We start from the raw sequence: 20,977 nt of genomic DNA, 5'->3' as shown, positions 1-20,977 counted from the left end.
GGACTGAGTGACTCAACGGAGCCTTAGGTAGGAGTTTATTTAAAATGACATTTATGAATTGGCTTGACGAGTTAAAATTGAAGGAACTGAAAGTAGAGCTTGAGTGGCGGCGTCTGAAACGCTATGAAAAAAAAAAAGACATTTTTAGAGCACGTCTTCGGCAGGCTCTAGCTAATGAAGGTGAGGATCCGGAAACATATTTGATTGAAGTGGATCCAGATGTCGGCGAGCTTCTGAAAACTATGAAAGACTCAATTAATGATTATGGTGAACATGATCGGGAACGAGTTGGATGATATTTGTATTGAAAAAGGAAGGCCAAAAAGATCAAAGTGATCAAATGGTGTCGCATGCGAAAGAAGGAATAATTTCGTTGAAAAAGGAGCAGTTGCCTGGCAAGGACTGTGGCTGATCATACAGTGGTGAAGACTGCGCTGGGGATTGTAGCGCCGTCTGTGACTGTGTTGTGGGCAAGTCTTGCGGAGGTGACTTTTAAGACGAGAAACGTGACAACGATTGCTGCGACTTTCTAAATGGGATGTACCAAATCCAAAGGAAAAAAGCAGATAAAGAAACTAGAAAAGTCTGCTATGTGCGTGAATCTTTTGTTCCTAATGTATCTGCATCGAGTGCCTCAATGAACCGAACACATCTAAACAACGTTGGGTCTGCGTCCAGGCTTGCTGCTGTGGAACTTAAAGACCTCTGTTTATCTGTCAGTACCTTTGACGAGAACTCAAACCACGAATGCTTGAAGACCGTTTCTGATTCCTTGCCTTTGATGTCGTCAGGTGAATTTATGAATACGAGCCCCAACATAGGCCGAGAAAGAAACAACGGATTTGACTTTGCCAGCGGCATAAGAGAGAACTCGATGCTTGGCAACTGCATCCAGGCGATTGACATGAACTGTATATGCGGCGCCTTGTAGCGACAGTGCTAATGCAAAAAAAACCCAGCTACGATGTCTGAACTTAACAGAAATTTGTACTTCTGCCCACATCAGTGAGAGTGACTTTAACGGTGGTGAATTAATTCCAGCGAAACCTTATGCAGTGGTGGATAAAAATTACAAGGATTCTTCATGGGCATACTTTACATATGAGGATGAGAAAGACTATGTGCTTGAAACCATGGCTACCTGTGGGCCTACAACTGTGTCACGAGACATCCATGGAAAAGGTCCGCTGACTAAGGGTCTTAGAACAATAACCCCTTGAATCTACAGTGATCTCTACAACCCCCATTTTTGTTAAGTGGCTGGTAACTCTGACCCCCACTAACTTTCCCTGTGTCTGATAGCTGGCATCAGCGACTATCGTCATGAGGTCTAAGCAGCGACCACGATATCGTCTCAAGCGTAGACTGGCCAACTGGAAGAAGAGAAAGCGACGGCCGCAGAAAACTGTGCAGATGGCTTCGTGGGCAACAGGCACCCTACCATATGTGGTTCTTACCGTTAGACCTCCACCTGAATTGTCAATTCTCCACTGCACTGTTTCTTTTCGGGACGAAAAGCTCTACAAAGGGGTCAATGTTATAACTCTGAAATGCGCACAGCCATCCATGCTAGTGCAGAAGGTGCGCACTTCTAGAAACCAGACTAGAAAGGATGTTTACATTTGGAAGAGAACGATTTCCGCTTAAGTCTAAAGCCGAAGTGAAAAGACTGAGCTAGAGATAGATGTTGTTATAATGTATTTGTGATGTCCTGTGAATAAACATCCCTGCCTCCTTGAGTTGCATACTTTAAGTTATTAAAATAAATATATTAATTTCAAATATACATTAGTATATTTTAAAGTTGTGAGAACCACTCTAGCCATCAATAGCTGGTATCAAGTACTTGACAGAAAACACAAACTTTTTTTGTAATCTTGTAGGTTAGGCTATCAAACACATAACAAAACACATCGAATGGATGGTTTTGAGGTCATACGATGTGAATAAATGGGCATTGCCATTGTATTGATTTCAAAATCAACCAAAAAAAAAAAACAATCTTGGAATGAATGGTTTTAAGGTCATACGATAAGAATGTATGGGCATTGGCATTGTACTGGTTTCAAAATCAACCACGCAAGAAAACAAAAACAAAAATCTTGGAAAGGATGGTTTTGAGGTCATGCGATGAGAATGTATGGGCATTGGCTTCGTATTGGTTTCAAAATCAACCAACGCAAGAAAAAAACAAAAAACTAAAAACACTCTTGGAAAGGATGGTTTTGAGGTCATACGATGAGAATGTATGGGCATTGGCATCGTATTGGTTTCAAAATCAACCAACGCATGAAAAAAACAAAAATCTAAAAACAATCTTGGAATGGATGGTTTTGAGGTCATACGATGAGAATGTATGGGCATTGGCATCGTATTGGTTTCAAAATCAACCAACGCAAGAAAACAAAACAAACAAAAAAAAAGTGGAATGGATGGTTTCGAGGTCATACGCTGAGAATGTATGGGCATTGGCATTGTATTGGTTTCAAAATCAACCACCGCTGAAATCCGCTATGGGAATAATATAAATAGGCAATCGCTGAACCTCCAAGAAAACATGTAACATCTATGTTGCATTTAGTATGGGGACTCAACCCAGAACTTGTGTGACAGGCTCGAGTTAAACGATAGATGGCATAAACATGGCTTTTTATTGGACAGAATTCATGTTGAAAATTAATTGCCAGTAATTTTTTTTTGAATGAATTACAGTATTATAAGCGCACATTCTTGAAAGCATGGGATAAAACGATATTATTAATTAATATCTATTTGTTTTAATACACATAAGTAATATGCAAGCATGAAGTTTAAATATTGGAATATTAGTGTTGTGTTAAATTTTTATTTAGGTGACGGCCAAAGACTGTAGATCTATATGGCGTAGCCACTGCCTGCAACACAAGTAAATATCGGTATCACACTAGTAGGCTACTGCGCAGACGGTGACGTTGGGTTCCACGATACGTACCGGAGAGAGATAGACAGAAAATGGCATAAAAAGTTAATCGTAGCCAAGTATTAGTGTCTCAATAACTATTATATTCTAGTTCTGAAATCACATAGGTTAAAGAGAACACTTGAAAATATTATTATTACATTTTTTTTTCTTATTATGGACCCTGCTGTCGTATAATACGTACGCTACCTTGATATATTAATAAACATCAACTTAATTGTTGTTAATTATTTTCAATGCTGTTGGTTAACGCCTAGTTCTATATATTGTTATAACTCTGCCATGCGCACCACCATCCAGGCTAGTGCAGAAGGTGCGATTTTATAAACCAGACTAGGAAGGATGTTTACATTGGGAAGAGAACGATTTCCGCCCAAGTCTAGAGCCGAAATATAAAGAATGTGCTAGATAGACGCTGTTATTTTGTATTTGTGATGTCCTGTAAATTAACATCCTTGAGTTGCCTCCCTTAAGTTTTTACATTGGTACAGAAGTTGGACTGAGTGACTCAACGGAGCCTTAGGTAGGAGTTTATTTAAAATGACATTTATGAATTGGCTTGACGAGTTAAAATTGAAGGAACTGAAAGTAGAGCTTGAGTGGCGGCGTCTGAAACGCTATGAAAAAAAAAAAAAATTTTTAGAGCACGTCTTCGGCAGGCTCTAGCTAATGAAGGTGAGGATCCGGAAACATATTTGATTGAAGTGGATCCAGATGTCGGCGAGTTTCTGAAAACTATGAAAGACTCAATTAATGATTATGGTAAACATGATCGGGAACGAGGTGGATGATATTTGTATTAAAAAAGGAAGGCCAAAAAGATCAAAGTGATCAAATGGTGTCGCATGCGAAAGAAGGAATAATTTCGTTGAAAAAGGAGCAGTTGCCTGGCAAGGACTGTGGCTGATCATACAGTGGTGAAGACTGCGCTGGGGATTGTAGCGCCGTCTGTGACTGTGTTGTGGGCAAGTCTTGCGGAGGTGACTTTTAAGACGAGAAACGTGACAACGATTGCTGCGACTTTCTAAATGGGATGTACCAAATCCAAAGGAAAAAAGCAGATGAAGAAACTAGAAAAGTCTGCTATGTGCGTGAATCTTTTGTTCCTAATGTATCTGCATCGAGTGCCTCAATGAACCGAACACATCTAAACAACGTTGGATCTGCGTCCAGGCTTGCTGCTGTGGAACTTAAAGACCTCTGTTTATCTGTCAGTACCTTTGACGAGAACTCAAACCACGAATGCTTGAAGACCGTTTCTGATTCCTTGCCTTTGATGTCGTCAGGTGAATTTATGAATACGAGCCCCAACATAGGCCGAGAAAGAAACAACGGATTTGACTTTGCCAGCGGCATAAGAGAGAACTCGATGCTTGGCAACTGCATCCAAGCGATTGATATGAACTGTATATGCGGAGCCTTGTGGCGACAGTGCTAATGCAAAAAAAACCAGCTACAATGTCTGAACTTAACAGAAATTTGTACTTCTGCCCACATCAGTGAGAGTGACTTTAACGGTGGTGAATTAATTCCAACGAAACCTGATGCAGTGGTGGATAAAAATTACAAGGATTCTTCATGGGCATACTTTACATATGAGGATGAGAAAGACTATGTGCTTGAAACCATGGCTACCTGTGGGCCTACAACTGTGTCACGAGACATCCATGGAAAAGGTCCGCTGACTAAGGGTCTTAGAACAATAACCCCTTGAATCTACAGTGATCTCTACAACCCCCATTTTTGTTAAGTGGCTGGTAACTCTGACCCCCACTAACTTTCCCTGTGTCTGATGGCTGGCATCAGCGACTATCGTCATGAGGTCTAAGCAGCGACCACGATATCGTCTCAAGCGTAGACTGGCCAACTGGAAGAAGAGAAAGCGACGGCCGCGGAAAACTGTGCAGATAGCTTCGTGGGCAACAGGCACCCTACCATATGTGGTTCTTACCGTTAGACCTCCACCTGAATTGTCAATTCTCCACTGCACTGTTTCTTTTCTGGACGAAAAGCTCTACAAAGGGGTCAATGTTATAACTCTGAAATGCGCACAGCTATCCATGCTAGTGCAGAAGGTGCGCACTTCTAGAAACCAGACTAGGAAGGATGTTTACATTTGGAAGAGAACGATTTCCGCTTTAGTCTAAAGCCGAAGTGAAAAGACTGAGCTAGAGATAGATGTTGTTATAATGTATTTGTGATGTCCTGTGAATAAACATCCCTGCCTCCTTGAGTTGCATACTTTAAGTTGTTAAAATAAATATATTAATTTCAAATATACATAAGTATATTTTTAAAATTGTGAGAACCACTCTAGCCATCAATAGCTGGTATCAAGTACTTGACAGAAAACACATTCTTTTTTTGTAATCTTGTAGGTTAGGCTTTCAAACACATAACAAAACACATCGAATGGATGGTTTTGAGGTCATACGATGTGAATAAATGGGCATTGCCATTAAATTGATTTCAAAATCAACCAAAAAAAAAAATCTTGGAATGAATGGTTTTGAGGTCATACGATAAGAATGTATGGGCATTGGCATTGTACTGGTTTCAAAATCAACCACGCAAGAAAACAAAAATCTTGGAAAGGATGGTTTTGAGGTCATGCGATGAGAATATATGGGCATTGGCATTGTATTGGTTTCATAATCAACCAACGCAAGAAAAAAACAAAAAACTAAAAACAATCTTGGAATGGATGGTTTTGAGGTCATACGATGAGAATGTATGGGCATTGGCATCGTATTGGTTTTAAAATCAACCAACGCAAGAAAAAAACAAAAAACTAAAAACAATTTTGGAATGGATGGTTTTGAGGTCATACGATGAGAATGTATGGGCATTGGCATCGTATTGGTTTCAAAATCAACCACGCAAGAAAACAAAAACAAAAATCTTGGAAAGGATGGTTTTGAGGTCATACGATGAGAATGTATGGGCATTGGCATTGTACTGGTTTCAAAATCAACCACGCAAGAAAACAAAAACAAAAATCTTGGAAAGGATGGTTTTGAGGTCATGCGATGAGAATGTATGGGCATTGGCATCGTATTGGTTTCAAAATCAATCAACACAAGAAAAAAACAAAAAACTAAAAACACTCTTAGAAAGGATGGTTTTGAGGTCATACGATGAGAATGTATGGGCATTGGCATCGTATTGGTTTCAAAATCAACCACGTAAGAAAACAAAAACAAAAATCTTGGAAAGGATGGTTTTGAGGTCATACGATGAGAATGTATGGGCATTGGCATTGTACTGGTTTCAAAATCAACCACGCAAGAAAACAAAAACAAAAATCTTGGAAAGGATGGTTTTGAGGTCATGCGATGAGAATGTATGGGCATTGGCATCGTATTGGTTTCAAAATCAACCAACGCAAGAAAAAAACAAAAAACTAAAAACACTCTTGAAAAGGATGGTTTTGAGGTCATACGATGAGAATGTATGGGCATTGGCATCGTATTGGTTTCAAAATCAACCAACGCAAGAAAAAAACAAAAAACTAACAACAATCTTGGAATGGATGGTTTTGAAGTCATACGATGAGAATGTATGGGCATTGGCATCGTATTGATTTCAAAATCAACCACGCAAGAAAACAAAAACAAAAATCTTGGAAAGGATGGTTTTGAGGTCATACGATGAGAATGTATGGGCATTGGCATTGTACTGGTTTCAAAATCAACCACGCAAGAAAACAAAAACAAAAATCTTGGAAAGGATGGTTTTGAGGTCATGCGATGAGAATGTATGGGCATTGGCATCGTATTGGTTTCAAAATCAACCAACGCAAGAAAAAAACAAAAAACTAAAAACACTATTGAAAAGGATGGTTTTGAGGTCATACGATGAGAATGTATGGGCATTGGCATCGTATTGGTTTCAAAATCAACCAACGCAAGAAAAAAACAAAAAACTAAAAACAATCTTGGAATGGATGGTTTTGAGGTCATACGATGAGAATGTATGGGCATTGGCATCGTATTGGTTTCAAAATCAACCACCGCTTAAATCCGCTATCGGAATAATATAAATAGGCAATCGCTGAACCTCCAAGAAAACATGTAACATCTATGTTGCATTTAGTATGGGGACTCAACCCAGAACTTGTGTGACAGGCTCGAACTAAACGATAGATGGCATAAACATGGCTTTTTATTGGACAGAATTCATGTTGAAAATTAATTGCCAGTGTTTTTTTTTTTACTGAATTACAGTATTATAAGCGCACATTCTTGAAAGCATTGGATAAAACGATATTATTAATTAATATTGTTACGAATCTCACTATCCAGGCTCTCTGCAAACTGCACCATACACCACCAACTTAAAGAACTTGACAACTCAGGGCTCCAAAGTAACGTAACACTTTAATAGTTGAATAAATAACAGCCAATACTGTACAATTGGCAACACGTACACTGTACGAATATCTCTCCGATAACACCGTTCCGCAGTATCAACTCTTGCACTGGCCTCTCCGTCTCGTTCCGGGCTTGCACTAGGTTCAACAGTTCAAGACTGACTTCACACACTAGGGCTCGTTGTGTCGGACTCGATCACAGACCAAGATCAAGACGCCGTTCGTCTCAACTGTACTTGACAGTACTCCGCACTGAACCGTCGTAATGCTCCGTACAGAACCACACCGTTGAACTGTGCTGTAGTCGATCGTGTTCTGAACTCCTGTCGTGAACCCGCTTTCTGAACCGTCTTGACTGCGTCACCTCCGCTCTTATATAGGGTCCCTACTGGCCTTCTCGAACCGGACAGAACGCCGCTCGACGTTTCTAGGTGGTCAGATGACTACAACTCTCGTGACGCCGCTGAGCTCTGTTCACGTCGGCGATCCTTCCCGAGCTCTCTTGTTGACACTCGTCTCGGCCGATCGTCGTAACTCGTCACGGTTGACCGCTCGTCTAGCGCTGGCCTGGGGCGATTTGCGTCGGCTGACTACACACACACCACTACCCCCATTTGTGCTACCACCAGGTTTATAACACTGCCCCCTCCTTAGATCTGTCCGTCCCGGACAGAATCAACATCATGACATTGGCTGTAAAGTTTCATCGCTGCAGGCGGGGGTCGATCAGTAGCAGTTGGCTTGCCTCTTGAGCTTGATGGAGCCATCCATGTTGCAGTCAGCAATGGTCGCTTCCTTCTTCTCCTCCAATTGGCCTTCACCTGGTTGCATGGACGTCTTGCTTTCATCGCCACCCACGTTGAATTCAGAAAACGTTTCCTTCTTCTCCTCCAGTTAGCCTTCATCTGGTTGCATCGATGTCGTTGTCGCATCGTCATCCATGTTGCACTCAACAAAAGTAGCCTTCTTCTTCTCCGCCAGTTGGTCTTCATGTGGCTGCAGTTTTTTCTTGGTAGAATCACCATGCACGTTGGACTTCGCAAACGCCGCCTTCTTCTTTTCCTCCAGTTGATCGTCCTCTTGTTGCAGTGACGTTGTGGTTGCATCGCTCTCTTGTCGGTCGGTACTGAGGTCAGCCACTTGACACATGGAGAGGTATAAGATGTAAGGGCTGGGGATACCAAGATCGTTGGCCAAAAAGGTGACTTCATAGGACTTTTCAGAGAAGGACTGGGATTGGTTTCAAATCCACAGGACAGGGGATTGTGGAACAGGTCATCATCTTCAGCCTTGTCTGGAGTGCATGCTCGTGGGGTAGGTTGGCAACACTCCTCATGCAAAGGTCCCTCGTCTTCGGCTTCAGGCTTCATTCGGCTTTCTTCACCACCATCAGGACCTCTCTCTCGTGTCTCAGTATCGGGCCGATCACTTGTCGGTTTCAGACCTTGTCGATGACTTTCGTCTTTCAAATGTCCATCAATTTCAACGTCAGAATGCCTTGGATTCTCTTTACCACCATCAGAACTTTCCTCTCCAGTCTTGGCAGCTGGACCAACGTCTGTTAGGTTCGGACCTGGCTGGTATCTCTCGACTTGGATATGTCTCTCAACGGCTTCGTCAGGTTTCAATGGGTCCTCATTATCACCACCAGGGCTTCTCTCACTGAGCTTAGCATCTGGACGAACGTCTGTAGGGTCCAAGCCTCGCTGGTAGCTCCCATCATGTAAACGTCCCTCAGCAACAGGCTTGTAGGCAAAATCAGCGTTCTCTTGGTCTGTTTTGCTGTTTAAGGTGCTCATATCAGGTAAAGCTTCAGCACAAGATTCGTTCGAACTATGGGCAGCTTCCATTGTCTCTTCATCTGTCTCTTTCGGCTCCACAGGTCTGTACTCCCTGTTTTCAGATTGACAGGCAGCACCACATTCATCAGCATTGCCGTTGTCACTGCATATTTCTTCAAAGCTTTGGGTGGGTAGTAGTTCATTGTTTAACGATGGCGCAGCTCCTTTATTTTTCAAGTCTCTTTGGTCGTGCAGGGTTTCTTCCACCTCGTCCATCGTTATGACCACGGGGCTCGTCACTTCTTTCTTCTCTACAGATGTCCTCAGTGTACTTCTTCAGTGTCACACTCATAGCCCGAATGAACTCTCCAAAATCTGGTGCGACTTCAAACAGATACGTGTCTGGATCTTCCTCTTCTTCAACTATACATTCTCGGAGGCGTGCTTGTAAGGTTTCTTTATTTCCGCTCGTTTTCAGATCTCGATCACGGAGTTCTTCCTTCAGTTCTCTAAATTCAAGTTCGTACAGCAGTTTCAGACGAGCCATAGTAGATCCGATCCAATCCGATTCCAATCCGATCCCACTTCTGACACCAGTTATTACGAATCTCACTATCCAGGCTCTCTGCAAACTGCACCATACACCACCAACTTAAAGAACTTGACAACTCAGGGCTCCAAAGTAACGTAACACTTTAATAGTTGAATAAATAACAGCCAATACTGTACAATTGGCAATACGTACACTGTACGAATATCTCTCCGATAACACCGTTCCGCAGTATCAACTCTTGCACTGGCCTCTCCGTCTCGTTCCGGGCTTGCACTAGGTTCAACAGTTCAAGACTGACTTCACACACTAGGGCTCGTTGTGTCGGACTCGATCACAGACCAAGATCAAGACGCCGTTCGTCTCAACTGTACTTGACAGTACTCCGCACTGAACCGTCGTAATGCTCCGTACAGAACCACACCGTTGAACTGTGCTGTAGTCGATCGTGTTCTGAACTCCTGTCGTGAACCCGCTTTCTGAACCGTCTTGACTGCGTCACCTCCGCTCTTATATAGGGTCCCTACTGGCCTTCTCGAACCGGACAGAACGCCGCTCGACGTTTCTAGGTGGTCAGATGACTACAACTCTCGTGACGCCCCTGAGCTCTGTTCACGTCGGCGATCCTTCCCGAGCTCTCTTGTTGACACTCGTCTCGGCCGATCGTCGTAACTCGTCACGGTTGACCGCTCGTCTAGCACTGGCCTGGGGCGATTTGCGTCGGCTGACTACACACACACCACTACCCCCATTTGTGCTACCACCAGGTTTATAACAATATCTATTCGTTTTAATACACATAAGTAATATGCAAGCATGTAGTTTAAATATTGGAATACAAGTAAATATCGGTATCACACTAGTAGGCTACTGCGCAGACGGTGACGTTGGGTTCCACGATACCTTGCGGAGAGAGATAGACAGAAAATGGCATAAAAAGTTAATAGTAGCCAAGTATTAATGTCTCAATAACTATTATATTCTAGTTCTGAAATCACATAGGTTAAAGAGAACACTTAAAAATATTATTATTACATTTTTTTTTTCATATTATGGACCCTGCTGTCGTATAACACGTACGCTACCTTGATATATTAATAAACATCAACTTAATTGTTGTTAATTATTTTCAATGCTGTTGGTTAACGCCTAGTTCTATATATTGTTATAACTCTGCCATGCGCACCACCATCCAGGCTAGTGCAGAAGGTGCGATTTTATAAACCAGACTAGGAAGGATGTTTACATTGGGAAGAAAACGATTTCCGCCCAAGTCTAGAGCCGAAATATAAAGAATGTGCTAGATAGACGCTGTTATTTTGTATTTGTGATGTCCTGTAAATTAACATCCTTGAGTTGCCTCCCTTAAGTTTTTATATTGGTACAGAAGTTGGACTGAGTGACTCAACGGAGCCTTAGGTAGGAGTTTATTTAAAATGACATCTATGAATTGGCTTGACGAGTTAAAATTGAAGGAACTGAAAGTAGAGCTTGAGTGGCGGCGTCTGAAACGCTATGAAAAAAAAAGACATTTTTAGAGCACGTCTTCGGCAGGCTCTAGCTGATAAAGGTGAGGATCCGGAAACATATTTGATTGAAGTGGATCCAGATGTCGGCGAGCTTCTGAAAACTATGAAAGACTCAATTAATGATTATGGTGAACATGATCGGGAACGAGGTGGATGATATTTGTATTGAAAAAGGAAGGCCAAAAAGATCAAAGTGATCAAATGGTGTCGCATGCGAAAGAAGGAATAATTTCGTTGAAAAAGGAGCAGTTGCCTGGCAAGGACTGTGGCCGATCATACAGTGGTGAAGACTGCGCTGGGGATTGTAGCGCCGTCTGTGACTGTGTTGTGGGCAAGTCTTGCGGAGGTGACTTTTAAGACGAGAAACGTGACAACGATTGCTGCGAATTTCTAAATGGGATGTACCAAATCCAAAGGAAAAAAGCAGATGAAGAAACTAGAAAAGTCTGCTATGTGCGTGAATCTTTTGTTCCTAATGTATCTGCATCGAGTGCCTCAATGAACCGAACACATCTAAACAACGTTGGGTCTGCGTCCAGGCTTGCTGCTGTGGAACTTAAAGACCTCTGTTTATCTGTCAGTACCTTTGACGAGAACTCAAACCACGAATGCTTGAAGACCGTTTCTGATTCCTTGCCTTTGATGTCGTCAGGTGAATTTATGAATACGAGCCCCAACATAGGCCGAGAAAGAAACAACGGATTTGACTTTGCCAGCGGCATAAGAGAGAACTCGATGCTTGGCAACTGCATCCAGGCGATTGACATGAACTGTATATGCGGCGCCTTGTGGCGACAGTGCTAATGCAATAAAACCCAGCTACAATGTCTGAACTTAACAGAAATTTGTACTTCTGCCCACATCAGTGAGAGTGACTTTAACGGTGGTGAATTAATTCCAACGAAACCTGATGCTGTGGTGGATAAAAATTACAAGGATTCTTCATGGGCATACTTTACATATGAGGATGAGAAAGACTATGTGCTTGAAACCATGGCTACCTGTGGGCCTACAACTGTGTCACGAGACATCCATGGAAAAGATCCGCTGACTAAGGGTCTTAGAACAATAACCCCTTGAATCTACAGTGATCTCTACAACCCCCATTTTTGTTAAGTGGCTGGTAACTCTGACCCCCACTAACTTTCCCTGTGTCTGATGGCTGGCATCAGCGACTATCGTCATGAGGTCTAAGCAGCGACCACGATATCGTCTCAAGCGTAGACTGGCCATCTGGAAGAAGAGAAAGCGACGGCCGCGGAAAACTGTGCAGATGGCTTCGTGGGCAACAGGCACCCTACCATATGTGGTTCTTACCGTTAGACCTCCACCTGAATTGTCAATTCTCCACTGCACTGTTTCTTTTCGGGACGAAAAGCTCTACAAAAGGGTCAATGTTATAACTCTGAAATGCGCACAGCCATCCATGGTAGTGCAGAAGGTGCGCACTTCTAGAAACCAGACTAGGAAGGATGTTTACATTTGGAAGAGAACAATTTCCGCCCAAGTCTAAAGCCGAAGTGAAAAGACTGAGCTAGAGATAGATGTTATAATGTATTTGTGATGTCCTGTGAATAAACATTCCTGCCTCCTTGAGTTGCATACTTTAAGTTATTAAAATAAATATATTAATTTCAAATATACATAAGTATATTTTTAAAGTTGTGAGAACCACTCTAGCCATCAATAGCTGGTATCAAGTACTTGACAGAAAACACAAACTTTTTTTTGTAATCTTGTAGGTTAGGCTATCAAACACATAACAAAACACATCGAATGGATGGTTTTGAGGTCATACGATGTGAATAAATGGGCATTGCCATTGTATTGATTTCAAAATCAACCAAAAAAAAAAACAATCTTGGAATGAATAGTTTTAAGGTCATACGATAAGAATGTATGGGAATTGGCATTGTACTGGTTTCAAAATCAACCACGCAAGAAAACAAAAACAAAAATCTTGGAAAGGATGTTTTTGAGGTCATGCGATGAGAATGTATGGGCATTGGCATCGTATTGGTTTCAAAATCAACCAACGCAAGAAAAAAACAAAAAACTAAAAACACTCTTGGAAAGGATGGTTTTGAGGTCATACGATGAGAATGTATGGGCATTGGCATCGTATTGGTTTCAAAATCAACCAACGCAAGAAAAAAACAAAAAACTAAAAACACTCTTGAAAAGGATGGTTTTGAGGTCATACGATGAGAATGTATGGGCATTGGCATCGTATTGGTTTCAAAATCAACCAACGCAAGAAAAAAACAAAAAACTAAAAACAATCTTGGAATGGATGGTTTTGAGGTCATACGATGAGAATGTATGGGCATTGGCATCGTATTGGTTTCAAAATCAACCACGCAAGAAAACAAAAACAAAAATCTTGGAAAGGATGGTTTTGAGGTCATACGATGAGAATGTATGGGCATTGGCATTGTACTGGTTTCAAAATCAACCACGCAAGAAAACAAAAACAAAAATCTTGGAAAGAATGGTTTTGAGGTCATGCGTTGAGAATGTATGGGAATTAGCATCGTATTGGTTTCAAAATCAACCAACGCAAGAAAAAAACAAAAAACTAAAAACACTCTTGGAAAGGATGGTTTTGAGGTCATGCGATGTGAATGTATGGGCATTGGCATCGTATTGGTTTCAAAATCAACCAACGCAAGAAAAAAACAAAAAACTAAAAACACTCATGGAAAGGATGGTTTTGAGGTCATACGATGAGAATGTATGGGCATTGGCATCGTATTGGTTTCAAAATCAACCAACGCAAGAAAAAAACAAAAAAACTAAAAACACTCTTGGAAAGGATGGTTTTGAGATCATACGATGAGAATGTATGGGCATTGGCATCGTATTGGTTTCAAAATCAACCAACGCAAGAAAAAAACTAAAATCTAAAAACAATCTTGGAATGGATGGTTTTGAGGTCATACGATGAGAATGTATTGGCATTGGCATCGTATTGGTTTCAAAATCAACCAACGCAAAAAAACAAAACAAACAAAAAAAAAGTGGAATGGATGGTTTCGAGGTCATACGCTGAGAATGTATGGGCATTGGCATCGTATTGGTTTCAAAATCAACCACCGCTGAAATCCGCTATCGGAATAATATAAATAGGCAATCGCTGAACCTCCAAGAAAACATGTAACATCTATGTTGCATTTAGTATGGGGACTCAACCCAGAACTTGTGTGACAGGCTCGAGCTAAACGATAGATGGCATAAACATGGCTTTTTATTGGACAGAATTCATGTTGAAATTTAATTGCCAGTAATTTTTTTTTAATGAATTACAGTATTATAAGCGCACATTCTTGAAAGCATGGGATAAAACGATATTATTAATTAATATCTATTTGTTTTAATACACTTAAGTAATATGCAAGCATGTAGTTTAAATATTGGAATATTAGTGTTGTGTTAAATTTTTATTTAGGTGACGGCCAAAGACTGTAGATCTATATGGCGTAGCCACTGCCTGCAACACAAGTAAATATCGGTATCACACTAGTAGGCTACTGCGCAGACGGTGACGTTGGGTTCCACGATACGTACCGGAGAGAGATAGACAGAAAATGGCATAAAAAGTTAATCGCGCTCTTGGCAAGATGGCTGCTCCCTGTTTACTGTTATAAGAGATGAGTTAAATTTTTCGTTTTGTTGTATTAAAATCAAATCAAATTCATTAAAAAAGCTATTTAACTAATAAACTAATAACTTTAAATTATATATTTAACTTAATTCAGCATTTTTTTCATACTAATTAATTCAAATTAACAACTCTTAGCTTAGCCCTTAGGACTAGATAGATCTAGAAATCTAGACCTAGTCAAGTCAGTCTAGTCTAGTTTTAGTGTTAGACTTAGACTTTAATTAAGGCTTTAGATCTACTAATCATCTACTAATACTACTAATAATAACTAATAGTAATATTCTATATAGTTAATTATACACGTAAATATATTGATCTAGAATTAGATCTAGTCTAGGTCCATATTTTGAATTTAATAAACCATTTCATTTGATTTAATTGTCATTGTAAATTAGCTTTCAATTTAGATTTAGACATAAATTAGGCATTGTAAACCTTAAACTAGATTTAGACTAGACCCCTTTAAAAACTAAAATCAACAACAGTCATCATGAAATTGCTCTGGCTATTTATCCTAATAATTACCAAATACATACTAGCTGAACACAGAACCAGATCTACCTTAGTCAACACTAAACTTAAAAAAGAAACAACAGTCATAATCAATCATCACACTTTAGATCAAAGCAACTTAAAAAATAACCTAACATACACATCCATAACACTAAAGAAGATTACCCATCACAAATGGAAGTTCTCAATCAGACACAGCAGAAATAAATACCTATCACTGTTAATATTAATAGCAGGAGATGTAGAGTCAAATCCAGGGCCTAGATCTAAAGATAGATGCAACATCTGCAAAAAAGTATGCACCATGAAACAGAAAGCCATTCAATGTGACACCTGCGATGAATGGTACCATGCATCATGTCTCCATATGAATACACCTGTGTATTATGCCTTAGGCAACAAAGATGCATCATGGCACTGTGTACCGTGTGGGTTACCTCAGTTTACATCAGGACTGTTTGATTCCTTTGATGCAGACACTTCTAACCCATACAACATCCTAAACACCATCCCAAACCAAACTCACCAACCACTAGCCAGATCCACTCCTGTTAAACCTAAATCTACTAAAATTAATACAACAGCCTCACTAAACAAACCTACTAAAGAAGTAACACCAAAATACCTTAAAACCTTAGTAATAAATTTTCAAAGCATTAGGAACAAAACAGCAGACTTAGAAATTTTATTAGAATGTGAGAAACCAGACATAATTGCAGGCACAGAAACTTGGCTACATCCTGAAATTTATAATGCAGAAATTTTCAATAGTAATTATGAAATTTTTAGAAAAGATAGGGCTGATAATCATGGAGGAGTTCTTTTAGCAATAAAAAACACTCTTATAGAAGAATAAATTACCTTACCTAACTCAAAAAATATAGAATCAACATTTTGTAAAATTAATACCACCTCAACATCCCTAATAATAGGCAGCATTTACAGACCACCAAATTCTAGTTTAGAATACATGCAGGGACTATGTAATCAGATTACGACACTTAAAGAGACAAATAAAAATGCAGTTTTTTGGATTATGGGTGATTTCAACCTACCTGATATAAATTGGAAAACACTAACCATAGATAAACACCAAAACCTTAAGGACATAAATGAGCTTTTCATAGAACGTTTACACAACCTAAGTTTAGATCAAATCATTAAAAAGCCAACTAGATTAAACAACACATTAGATCTCTTCTTAACCAACAGACCTGGATTAGTAGTTGATTATGATATTATCCCTGGTCTATCAGACCATGAGATCATAAAAATACACAGTCAGATAAAAGCAGTAGCCAATACAAAACCCAAAAGAAAAATCTTACTCTGGAATAAATGTAACCTAACACAACTACACCAAGCTGCATTAAACTTTCAACAAACATTCTTATTAGAAAAAGACATTAACCAACCAGTCGATGACCTCTGGAATTTCATTAAAAACCATCTTAAAAGCATTATAGAAAATCAAATACCAACTAAATACACATCAAACAAAATAAATAAATGCTGGTTTAATAATAGACTAAAGAAGCTTTGTAAACAGAAGGAAAACCTATATAGAAAATTTAAAGAAACTAATGCAGAAAGAGTTTACAAAAAGTATATAAAAATTAAACACTTAACCCAAAAAGTAAGCAGACAGCTGCAGAGTGAATACATAAACAATGTAATATCTAAAGACAACAACAAAAACCTATGGTCATACATTAAGTCTAAGAAAATGGAAACAACAGGCGTAGCACCATTAAAAGATGAACATAACATAATACATAATGATAATGAAACTAAAGCAAACATTCTAAACAAATACTTTGCATCAGCATTCTCAGCCCCAGGAGACAAAGACATATTACTGAATTTGAACCAAGTAGACAACATAGAAGATATAGTAGTACAAGAAAATGGAATTCAAAAACTATTAGCCAACACCAAACCAAATAAAGCTTCTGGACCTGATGATATTCCAGCTAGATTACTCAAAGAACTAAGTAATGAGCTAGCCCCAGTGTTCAAAATACTCTTTCAGGCTTCACTTAACCAGGGCAGAGTACCAAAAGACTGGAAAGAAGCTAATGTCACCCCCCTATTTAAAAAAGGAGAAAAATCTGACCCAGGAAACTACAGACCAGTATCACTTACCAGCATCACATGTAAAATCCTAGAACACATAATATGTAGCAACATCATAAACCACTTAGACAAACATGATGTCCTCACACCATACCAACATGGCTTTAGGAAATATAGATCATGTGAAACACAACTAATAGGACTAATTGATGATTTTTCAAAAGGTTTAGATAATAGTGAACAAATAGATGCTATCTTACTAGATTTTTCTAAGGCTTTTGACAAAGTTCACCACCATAGTTTGCTTAAAAAATTAAAATATTTCGGCATTAATGGTCCACTGCATCAGTGGATTAAAGACTTTCTGATAGGGAGAGAACAAACTGTAATAATAAATGGCTCTAAATCAACACCGAAAACAGTAAACTCAGGTGTACCTCAAGGAACAGTCTTGGGTCCACTACTATTTTTAATTTACATAAATGATTTACCAAATTGCATTAGTTCAGGAACAAAAGTCAGATTATTTGCAGACGATTGCATAATATATAGAACAATAAAAACAACACAAGACACAGATATTTTACAAAGAGAATTAGATGAATTACAGAAATGGGAATCAAATTGGAGCATGTCTTTCCACCCAGAAAAATGTCAGTTGTTAAGAGTAACAAAAAAACTAAAACAAATTAATTCCACTTATCTTATTCATGGCAAACCAGTAACACAGACTAAAAACGCAAAATACCTAGGTGTTATAATAAATGAAAAACTGTCATGGAATCCACATATTGATGAAACTACAAAAAAATCAAACAAAGCATTAGGATTTATTAAAAGAAATTTCTATAAATCAAATAAGAACATAAAACTAAAATGTTATTTAACCTTGGTTAGGCCAATAATAGAATATGCATCCTCTGTTTGGGACCCCTCAACTCAAGAAAACATTAAGAAACTAGAACAGACACAAAATAGAGCAGTGCGATTCATAACAAACGAATATTCACATTTGACTAGAGTAACACCTTTAGTAAAATCACTAAATTTAGAAAGCCTTCAGGACAGAAGGCTCAAAAGTAAAGTAGCAATCATACATAAAACACTGAACCATAATCTTCAAATACAAAAACAAAATTTAATAAAATACTCTGAAAGACACAAAGATAAAGGCACATTCCTCGTCCCATATGCTAGGACAAATTTGTACAAATACTCCTTCTTCCCTAGTGCTATTAGAGCATGGAATGGGTTGCCTGAGCTAGCCAGGAAAACCAGTGACTTGGCAGAATTTAAGTCATTGGTTAATATGCATGACTAAATGCATGACGCGAAGAACGTAATCATCTTCTTTTTTGAAGTAACGTCTGTATTATATAAGATAAGATAATCGTAGCCAAGTATTAATGTCTCAATAACTATTATATTCTAGTTCTGAAATCACATAGGTTAAAGAGAACACTTAAAAATATTATTATTACATTTCTTTTTCATATTATGGACCCTGCTGTCGTATAATACGTACGCTACCTTGATATATTAATAAACATCAACTTAATTGTTGTTAATTATTTTCAATGCTGTTGGTTAACGCCTAGTTCTATATATTGTTATAACTCTGCCATGCGCACCACCATCCAGGCTAGTGCAGAAGGTGCGATTTTATAAACCAGACTAGGAAGGATGTTTACATTGGGAAGAGAACGATTTCCGCCCAAGTCTAGAGCCGAAATATAAAGAATGTGCTAGATAGACGCTGTTATTTTGTATTTGTGATGTCCTGTAAATTAACATCCTTGAGTTGCCTCCCTTAAGTTTTTACATTGGTACAGAAGTTGGACTGAGTGACTCAACGGAGCCTTAGGTAGGACTTTATTTAAAATGATATCTATGAATTAGCTTGACGAGTTAAAATTGAAGGAACTGAAAGTAGAGCTTGAGTGGCGGCGTCTGAAACGCTATGAAAAAAAAAAGACATTTTTAGAGCACGTCTTCGGCAGGCTCTAGCTGATGAAGGTGAGGATCCGGAAACATATTTAATTGAAGTGGATCCAGATGTCGGCGAGCTTCTGAAAACTATGAAAGACTCAATTAATGATTATGGTGAACATGATCGGGAACGAGGTGGATGATATTTGTATTGAAAAAGGAAGGCCAAAAAGATCAAAGTGATCAAATTGTGTCGCATGCGAAAGAAGGAATAATTTCGTTGAAAAAGGAGCAGTTGCCTGGCAAGGACTGTGGCTGATCATACAGTGGTGAAGACTGCGCTGGGGATTGTAGCGCCGTCTGTGACTGTGTTGTGGGCAAGTCTTGCGGAGGTGACTTTTAAGACGAGAAACGTGACAACGATTGCTGCGACTTTCTAAATGGGATGTACCAAATCCAAAGGAAAAAAGCAGATGAAGAAACTAGAAAAGTCTGCTATGTGCGTGAATCTTTTGTTCCTAATGTATCTGCATCGAGTGCCTCAATGAACCGAACACATCTAAACAACGTTGGGTCTGCGTCCAGGCTTGCTGCTGTGGAACTTAAAGACCTCTGTTTATCTGTCAGTACCTTTGACGAGAACTCAAACCACGAATGCTTGAAGACCGTTTCTGATTCCTTGCCTTTGATGTCGTCAGGTGAATTTATGAATACGAGCCCCAACATAGGCCAAGAAAGAAACAACGGATTTGACTTTGCCAGCGGCATAAGAGAGAACTCGATGCTTGGCAACTGCATACAGGCGATTGACATGAACTGTATATGCGGCGCCTTGTGGCGACAGTGCTAATGCAAAAAAACCCAGCTACAATGTCTGAACTTAACAGAAATTTGTACTTCTGCCCACATCAGTGAGAGTGACTTTAACGGTGGTGAATTAATTCCAACGAAACCTGATGCAGTGGTGGATAAAAATTACAAGGATTCTTCATGGGCATACTTTATATATGAGGATGAGAAAGACTATGTGCTTGAAACCATGGCTACCTGTGGGCCTACAACTGTGTCACGAGACATCCATGGAAAAAGTCCGCTGACTAAGGGTCTTAGAACAATAACCCCTTGAATCTACAGTGATCTCTACAACCCCCATTTTTGTTAAGTGGCTGGTAACTCTGACCCCCACTAACTTTCCCTGTGTCTGATGGCTGGCATCAGCGACTATAGTCATGAGGTCTAAGCAGCGACCACGATATCGTCTCAAGCGTAGACTGGCCAACTGGAAGAAGAGAGAGCGACGGCCGCGGAAAACTGTGCAGATGGCTTCGTGGGCAACAGGCACCCTACCATATGTGGTTCTTACCGTTAGACCTCCACCTGAATTGTCAATTCTCCACTGCACTGTTTCTTTTCTGGACGAAAAGCTCTACAAAGGGGTCAATGTTATAACTCTGAAATGCGCACAGCCATCCATGGTAGTGCAGAAGGTGCGCACTTCTAGAAACCAGACTAGGAAGGATGTTTACATTTGGAAGAGAACGATTTCCGCCCAAGTCTAAAGCCGAAGTGAAAAGACTGAGCTAGAGATAGATGTTGTTATAATG

Source organism: Biomphalaria glabrata, chromosome 2, assembly GCF_947242115.1.
Source record: "Biomphalaria glabrata chromosome 2, xgBioGlab47.1, whole genome shotgun sequence".
Taxonomy (NCBI): domain Eukaryota; kingdom Metazoa; phylum Mollusca; class Gastropoda; family Planorbidae; genus Biomphalaria; species Biomphalaria glabrata.
The sequence above is the reverse complement of the archived record's forward strand: the minus strand, read 5'-3'. Positions refer to the sequence as shown.